We start from the raw sequence: 9,298 nt of genomic DNA, 5'->3' as shown, positions 1-9,298 counted from the left end.
TTAAAGGCCTTGTATATTAGGATTGACTGGATTTGACCAACTTTAGATTCAGATTTTAAATATGCAGGCATACGTCATATGGTGACAGTGAGTTTCTGGCAGATTCAACTGATCCAGAATCTGAGGCCTTATTTTTCTCAGATTTGGCACTCGATTATGGGACAGTTAGATTATTGTAATGTCCTACTTTCAGGGTAAAAAAAAAATATATGCAAATGATATGATTGCAGTATGTTCAGAATGCTGCAGCTCAGGTATCAGAAAAGATGTCAGCTGTTTCAGAGTTTCCTGGTTTTCCACTGCTGTAAGGAATGGCTTTAAAGTTTCATGTACAATTATTAAGTACTTAGTTGGGCTGGACCAAGCTATTTGAGAGTGAAACTGAAAATTAATACTTCTATTCATGCATTACTCTGAGCTGGCGATCATCAGTTCTTACTTCCGACTTGAGTGTTCGGGCATTTCTTTGGCACAGTTCAGCTCAAGTGATTAATCATTTATCCTGAAAATAGTGTACTTAAGAACATAAGAATTGCCGTTGCTGGGTCAAACCAGTGGTCCATCATGCCCAGCAGTCTGCTCCCGCAGCGGTCCTTAGGTCAAAGACCAGTGCCCTAATTGAGTCTAGCCTTATCTACGTATGTTCTGGTTCAGCAGGAACTTGTCTAACTTTGTCTTGAATCCCTGGAGGGTGTTTTCCCCTATAACAGCCTCCGGAAGAGTGTTCCAGATTTCTACCACTCTCTGGGTGAAGAACTTCCTTACGTTTGTAAGGAATCTATCCCCTTGTAACTTTAGAGAGTGCCCTCTCGTTCTCCCAACCTTGGAGAGGGTGAACAACCTGTCTTTATCTACTAAGTCAATTCCCTTCATTATCTTGAATGTTTCAATCATGTCCCCTCTCAGTCTCCTCTTTTCAAGGGAGAAGAGGCCCAGTTGGTTATTTTAAAACATTTAGTGGGGGGGGGGGGGGGGGGTGGAGCGATCAAGGTGCCATTAAAGCCAAGCTTTCACTGCACCTTGATTTACCACGGAAGTCAGCAACCTGTAGTATAGTAGTTCAGGTTGCCGACTACTGTGGTAAATGAATGATGCCAGATTAGCAATGAGCCCTGCAATTTCACCCTGCCTGGTAGTTCTAATTATCCCAAGTGAGAGGATATTACTTTTCTACTGGATTCATAACTTCTCAGAATTTCTAGCAGATATAGATGGATTGTGAGCCCACCGGGACCGACAGGGAAAAATGCTTGCGTACCTGAATAAATTCATGTAAACCGTTCTGAGCTTCCCTGGGAGAACAGTATAAAAAATTGAATAAATAAATATAGTGGGCCTGTCATCATGCAATTTTTTAAAAGCATTTTTCTCAATCTGTGCAAACTATAAAGACAGCACATGTTAAAGTTTCAAGTTTCAAGTTTATTAAATTATTTGATTAAACGCTTTTCAGGATACAAAGCGTTTTACAAAAAAATAAAATTGGATTTCTTAAAATCACAAATACATCGTAAATAAAAATAATTACTTAAAAAATTAAAAAACGAACTGGGGTAACAAACACATGGAACAGTAGGAAAGGAGGGATAAGAAAAAATACAATAAAAAAAAAAAAAAAAAGAGATGAGTTAATCAGATTGGGTTAGAACATAAGGATAATGTGAGAAAAGGATTTACAAACTTGAAAATCTAAAAAAAAGGGGATATATAATCAGAGTTTAATACAAAACGATAAGATTAGGAATGAACCGAAAAATAAATTTTTAGTTAAAGGCTTCTTTAAAAAGAAAACACTTTAAACTATTTTTGAATTTATTCAAATCTTGTTCAAGTCTTAAATGAAGAGGAAGTGAGTTCCAAATAGTAGGGGCTGTAACCGAAAAAAATCAGGTCACGGCGAGTACCGATGACTTTCAAAGAGGGAACATAAAGGGACGCTTGTGAGGATGATCTGAGAACTCTTGAGGGGCTGTAAGGAATCAGAAGCCTATCTATAAATGCAGGAGTATTATTTCTTAATGTCTTAAAAACTAATAGTGCTATTTTATAAGTAATTCTATATGAAATTGGTAGCCAGTGAGCATTTTGAAGCAGCGGTGTAACATGATCGAATTTTTTTGAACCTGAGATTACCTTTATTGCAGTGTTTTGTATGATTTGGAGGCGCCTTATATCCTTAAGATATGCCCCCTTTAACAAGGAATTGCAGTAGTCTAGTTTTGAAATCACTAGAGAATGTATTAAAGTATTGAGTGAAAATGAATCAAGAAGGGGAACCAATGAACGGATCATTCTTAGTTTATAGAAACAATTTTTCACCAATGCACTGATGTGTAATCTGAAAGAAAGATTATTGTCTAAAATGACGCCTAAGATTTTTGTATTGGTAGTGAGGTATAGAGGTTTGTTATCTATTAAGATTGGGTTGATTAGTTGTACACCTTCTTTCCCTGAAAAAAGCATAGATGTAGATTTATTGATACTTAAAGAAAGTTGATTATTGTTCAACCAATCGTGAACTTTGGCCAGCTTACGGTTGATTTCGAATATATCCTGGGAGCTTGAAGAATCAATAGGGTGTAAAAGTTGGAAATCATCCGCGTAGGCATACACTGTAAATCCTATAGATTGACAAAGGGTTAAGAGAGGGGCCAGATAAATATTGAAAAGTAATGGAGACAATATGGACCCTTGAGGTACTCCATAATTTGTTTGATAAGGCTTTGAAATAGAATTGTTAAAGTGTACTGAAGAAGATCTATTGGTAAAATATGACTGAAACCAATCTAAAACTTGGTCTTTAATGCCAATGGAAGAAAGGCGGTGAAGTAGTAAATGGTGATCAATAGTGTCGAAGGCTGCCGCTAAGTCTAAAGAAATGAGAACGACAGATTTATGTTGGTCCAGAAAGTAATGAATAGTAGTGACGAGACCTAATAAAGAGTGTTCTGTTGAGTGATTCTTGCGAAATCCTGCTTGATTGGGATGCAAGACATGAGTTTTGTCTACAAAGTCTGATAACTGTTGAAAAACTACCTTTTCAGTTAGTTTTGCTAGGAATGGAAGACTCGCAATTGGACGATAGTTAGAACAGTCGCAAGGACTAGTTTTAGAATCCTTGATAATTGGTAGAAGAACTGAATGTTTCCAGTCTTCTGGAATTGATGATGTTGACAAGCTTTTGTGAATAATTTGTAGAATAATTGGACCGAAAGTTGAGAAGTATCGCTTAAGTAGAAAAGGAGGAAATGCTTCATTTTTAGAACCTTTAAGTTTTATTGATTGAAATAACTGTCTTAGTTCAGATAGGGTAGGAATGATAAACTTGGAGCATGTAGCTTGAAAATTAATTTGATCTTCATCAGAAATAGCAGGAGTTTTGTTAGTTATATTAGCTTTGATAGTATTAATTTTTGTGTAAAAAAAATCAGCTAAACAGTCGGCTGTGAGGGAGTCATTGACAGGAATATCCGGTTTATGCTTAAAGGTAGTTAATTGTTTTAACATTTTGAAAAGTAATGAAGAATTCTTAGTCATAGATATTTTTTTATTGTAATATTTTTTTTTTGCATCGTTGATCTTTTGACGGTAATATTGGGAGTGATTTTTGTAAGTATCCAGATTGTTTGATGAGGGTTTGGCTCGCCATTTACGTTCAGCTGAACGTAACTGTTGTTTTAGTAATACAAGAGAAGAGTTGAACCAGGGTTTTTTTTGTTTTTTTGGTGAGATAGTTTTAGTTGTTATAGGAGCAATTTTATTTAAAAGAGATTGACAGGTGTTGTTCCAGGTAATTAGTTGGTCGTTTATAGATAGAGATTTAAAGTTATCCAGATCCAGTAATGGTGTAACGAGAATTTGAGGGGAAGGGGTGCACACTGGTTAGCAGGAATCCTAGTGAGGCCCTACATATAAAGATGATGTCATCCCTTGAATCCAATCATGGTACAAAAAGATACTTCTTAGCTTAACCATTAGTTCACCAAAGGGCAGTTTTTCTGCATAGATCTACCATCATGTGGGATCTAGAAATAATTACTAGTAGTACTCTGCCCACTGCTCACCACCCTAGCTAGCAGATTAACCATCCCCCCCCCAACTGTATCCCCACCCTGGCATAGGGTTACCAGATGTCTGGGAAAACCTGGACATGTCCTCTTTTTAGAGGACTGTCCGAGGTCCTGGATGGACTTTCCAAAACCCAGCAGTTTGTCTGGGTATTGGAAAGCCCCAACGAACTCCAGCCGTATCTGGAGGGCATCTGAGCAAGCGGGGATGATCTCACACACATCCGTGCATGCTTCAGACCCTCTAGGTGCAGCTGGAGCTTGTCGTGCAAGATGAGAGGAAGTTTGGGGGGGGCGGAGCTGGGGCAGAGTCGAAGGCGGAACTGGACGGGGATGAGCCATATGTCCGGATTTTTGCAACCTGAAAAATGGTAAATCTGTTTTTCTGTCTTGTCTGTTTAGATTGTAAGGTCTTTTGAGCAGGGACAGTTTCCTTTATGACTGTGCAGGACTGAGTACATCTGGTAGTGCTTTAGAAATAATTCATAGTAGTAGTACAAACCTTGTGTAAGATGTTAATAAATAAAAACAAAACCTGTTCTCCCACCCCTATTTCTATTTAATGTAACTTTTCCCTACGTTGATACTTAGGCCTTCTTCTTAATGTATTGAATGGGCTTTCCCCCTTGCAACCCTCCTCCACAATGCTTTTTTTCTGGAACTCTCTCCCTCTTGATGTGATGTAACTTTTCACCATGATGTTGCATATGCCTCTTATCTTGTAAATCACCTTGATCCTATTCTAGAGAAGTGTGATTAAGAAATCCTGATCTGATTAGATTAGACTAAGACCGTGTCACCCCTCTCCTTTTTCTACTCTGCATATTGTATCCAGCAGTTTTAAGTACCTGTATTGTATGGTCTCATTCCACCCCCCCCCCTCCCATACACACACACACACACACACACACTTTCTGAAGCCGTGTTAGGCTTTTTTATCACTGACAGCAGCAGTAAAAGCTCTGACACTCATAGACTTCCTATGAGCATTGGAGCTAATACCTCCGCAGCCAGCGATAAAAAAGCCTAACACAGTTTCATAAAAGGGGGGCCTTTATTAGTGTTTGTATTTCCTGCAACCTGCCCAGAAGATTTTGAATCAGCAGGAAGTAAATGTTTTAAATGAGTTAAACTTTCACTATTGTCAGCCATGAGAAAAGGAGAAAGACTGCAAAGGCCCTAGGGCAAATCCTGTTAAGAATCAACCAGTAATAAAGATACGTATGTTGTGAATATGAAAATAATTTTAACTGGACTAGAACCTCAATGCAGAGAAATTCCTAAAGGGAAAACCCCCCATTTCAAACAGGGGGCTACAGCTATGCAGTCAGGTTCTAAAGTTCTGCTAAAAAATCTAAATTTTATGTCAAAAAATGTTTTTACCAACAACGAAGGACAAAGCAATAATGATTTAAAAAACAAACAAACCCCCCAAACAACCTCTTTTCAAAATAATGTAAACAGAAAACATTCAGTCCAAAATGAAAAGAAGATAATGTAAGCATCAATATTTCTCAGTCAATATTGATTTTTCATCATGTATCAAAGTCAAAAAAATTATGTGAGTTCCCATGCAGCTGTTAAAGTTGATACATTCACATATTACCCTACAAAGGGATCCTTGTTTTACTTCTGTTATATCGAGGGTTAAAATCCTGGAAACTGCCGAAGAAAATAGTGTCAAGATAGGCCTTCTCTAAATCACAAATACCAACTTCAAATTAACCAGTCACATGAAAACTGATGTCAGACCAATGATCTTACTTCTCAGCTTTCCAAAACTCTGCGTCTTTCAATTTCTTCAGTTTCTTGTTCCTACTTGAAGTCTATCCATCATTCAATTTTCTTTTACATTGTGCCCACTCTATGGAACTCGCTTTTACTTCCCCCCCTCTCTTTACAAGGAGCTCTCTTGTCAAAAAATTAGTGTGGCCCTAGAAAAACATTTCTTTACTTCTGCCATTCCTTGTTGGGAGATCAGGTAGGGATTTTGGTGGCATGCCATCGGCTCTTCTCTTCATTATCCTTATCTTGGCTTTTTCAGCTTTCCTAACAAAAGTTTGTAGCTCTTTTCCGTTCTCTGGATTTTATTGTAAACCTTTTTGATTTCTCCAATGGAAATATGGTATATCAAGCACTAATAAACCATAATTTGAAACCTAGGACAATATCAGGTGGAGTTTATAGTCTATGACCCAGAAATATCAAAGAGACAAGTTAATTTAATCATGAATTTTTAATGGGTACAACTAATGGACAGACTGGATGGACCGTTCAGGTCTTTATCTGCCATCATTTACTATGTTACTATGTTATAACCATAACCTTTAGGATTATACGCGTATGTGGAACGGCATTCCTATTATTGAAAGCTGAGAAGTAAGATCATTGGTCTGACATCAGTTTTCATGTGACTGGTTAATTTGAAGTTGGTGTTTGTGATTTAGAGAAGGCCTATCTTGACACTATTTTCTTCGGCAGTTTCCAGGATTTTAACCCTCGATATAACAGAAGTAAAACAAGGATCCCTTTGTAGGGTAATATGTGAATGTATCAACTTTAACAGCTGCATGGGAACTCACATAATTTTTTTGACTTTGATACATGATGAAAAATCAATATTGACTGAGAAATATTGATGCTTACATTATCTTCTTTTCATTTTGGACTGAATGTTTTCTGTTTACATTATTTTGAAAAGAGGTTGTTTGGGGGGTTTGTTTGTTTTTTAAATCATTATTGCTTTGTCCTTCGTTGTTGGTAAAAACATTTTTTGACATAAAATTTAGATTTTTTTAGCAGAACTTTAGAACCTGACTGCATAGCTGTAGCCCCCTGTTTGAAATGGGGGGTTTCCCTTTAGGAATTGCTCTGCATTGAGGTTCTAGTCCAGTTAAAATTATTTTCATATTCACAACATACGTATCTTTATTACTGGTTGATTCTTAACAGGATTTGCCCTTGGGCCTTTGCAGTCTTTCTCCTTTTCTCATGGCTGACAATAGTGAAAATTTAACTCATTTAAAACATTTACTTCCTGCTGATTCAAAATCTTCTGGGCAGGTTGCAGGAAATACAAACACTAATAAAGGCCCCCCTGTTATGAAACTGTGTTAGGCTTTTTTATCGCTGGCTGCGGAGGTATTAGCTCCAATGCTCATAGGAAGTCTATGAGTGTCAGAGCTTTTACTGCTGCTGTCAGTGATAAAAAAGCCTAGCACGGCTTCAGAAAGTGTGTGTGTGTGTGTGTATGGGAGGGGGGGGGGGAATGAGACCATACAATACAGGTACTTAAAACTGCTGGATACAATATACAGCCAAATTAGAAAAATTTCTCTTTTTTTTTTTTTTTTTTGCTTTTAGACATTACACTGTAAATGGCAATTAAGATATGCTTAATAATACAAGTAAAGAAAATATTGAGAAAAGAAAAACCTTTAAAAATACAGTTATCACAGTAGCATATGGAAGAAGCACAGACTACCATATTTGATTTCATCTCTCCCTTCAAGGTGTTGTTCCAGTCAGCTACCAACCTCTTTGGCAAGCAATACATTATAATCCTTTATTCCAGAACTTCCTTCTCACTAAAAACAGCTAACATCTTATATGTTATTGTTCCCATGTGGTATTTGGCATTCTCTAGTATGATGCAGACATTGTGGTGTTATGAGAACTGTTCTTTTCATAATTACAATGTAACCTCCAGACATGGTCTACCAATGAGGTGTACAGAGCTGTTTATGTTCCTGTACATGTGCCCAACATTTCATTGAATTCTCGTCCCACCTAGTCATGCCGTTTGTCGACCATGAAATCAGTGTGATCATCCTCTTGCTCTTCTGGATTTCTTGCGATCGCCCATGCAAGTCTCTTTTTTTTTTTTTATAAATTCTTTATTCATTTTTAAGATTACATTAAGTGTTACATATATTCAATCACATTAACAATAAATATATCACTTACAGACTATCATTTGCACATTACTTAAAATCTTATCCATCCCCCTTCCCTCCCTCCCTACCATATAATCCAGTATAATATAAATATGTATTAATAGAATATCCCCCCCTACCCTACCCTATTAATACTAATAAGTTTAAGGGAAACAAACTCTACTACTCCGTACAATATTTTGTTAATGGTTTCCATACATCCTGAAATTTCTTGAAATAACCCTTTTGTAATGCAATAAATCTTTCCATTTTATAGATATGGCATAGAGAGTTCCACCAAAAGTTGTAATTCAATCTTCTCCAATCATTCCAATTATATGTGATTTGCTGAATGGCAACACCAGTCATTATGAGTAATAATTTATTGTTATTCATAGAAATCTGACTTTTTGCTCTCATTTCCATGCCAAATATCACAGTATCATAGGATAATGCCACCGGATTATCTAACAAATTATTAATTTGGTCCCAAATTGATTTCCAAAAATTCATAATAAATGGGCAATGAAACAATAAATGATCTAAAGTTCCTGCTTCCAAATGACAATGCAAGTCTCTTAACCACAGTCCTGAGATGGTGCGGTCTTTGGTGCCCATTTATCAGCCGTCACGGAGTTTACCCTCTAAGGATAAGTCATGTCTTGTTGTGCCCTCTTTGACCGTAGTTAAACTTTCGAGTTTGCGCAAGGTGATATTTTCTGGGCGAGGCCCTACATGTTGGAATGAGCTTGCTTTGGAGCTCAGGCAAGCCTCCACGGTGTTACAATTTAGGAAAAAAAGCTTAAAAACTGCTTTGTTTTTGCACACCATTCTAAATCCAGCAAGAGCAGGGCGAGATAGGTTTTAGGTTTTGGGGGGTTTTTTCCCTTCTTTTTCCTTTTCCTTTATCGTTTTATGTAACATGATTGGTATGTTAAATGTTGTAATTTGTATCTTTTACTCTGTGGATGTTTTATTGTACTCTGCATAGAATTGCAGGATATGCAGAATATAAATGTTTAAATAAAATGAATGAATAAATAAATAAAATATATTGCCCCAGGTACAAAATTAGTACCTGTATAGAATATGTATACAGCTTTGATTGTAACCGCAGAAAGGTAGTGTATCAAATCTCATCCCCTTTCCCCTTCTGTATCTCACATTCAGGTCTGCATTTTTAGGCACTGAATTTTACCTGTCACACCCTTCAGTACACCTCAGACTTTCTTAAATCCCTTGTCACTTTTCCATTTCATCTACTCAACTGAAAGAAAGCACAGCTTTCTAGTCACA

Source organism: Geotrypetes seraphini, chromosome 4 (genome assembly GCF_902459505.1).
Source record: "Geotrypetes seraphini chromosome 4, aGeoSer1.1, whole genome shotgun sequence".
NCBI classification, from domain to species: domain Eukaryota; kingdom Metazoa; phylum Chordata; class Amphibia; order Gymnophiona; family Dermophiidae; genus Geotrypetes; species Geotrypetes seraphini.
This window is presented reverse-complemented; position numbering follows the sequence as displayed.